A 209-nucleotide genomic window follows, 5' to 3' on the forward strand; every position below is an offset into this window, starting at 1 on the left:
TTTGGGGTGCACACGAGCGTGCAGGGGGGCTTTGTGCGGTTTTGGGGTGCACACGAGCGTGCAGGAGGTGTGTGTGCAATTTTGGGGTGCACACGAGTGTGAAAGAGGGTTTTGTGCAATTCTTGGGGTGCACACGAGCCCGGCCGTGTTTTGGGGTGCGCGTGTGCAAGCCCGGGGCGCACACGCGTGTGCAAGGGGGGGCTCAGGCC

This window comes from Pyrgilauda ruficollis, unplaced genomic scaffold, assembly GCF_017590135.1.
Source record: "Pyrgilauda ruficollis isolate IOZ18807 unplaced genomic scaffold, ASM1759013v1 scaffold787, whole genome shotgun sequence".
NCBI lineage: Eukaryota > Metazoa > Chordata > Aves > Passeriformes > Passeridae > Pyrgilauda > Pyrgilauda ruficollis.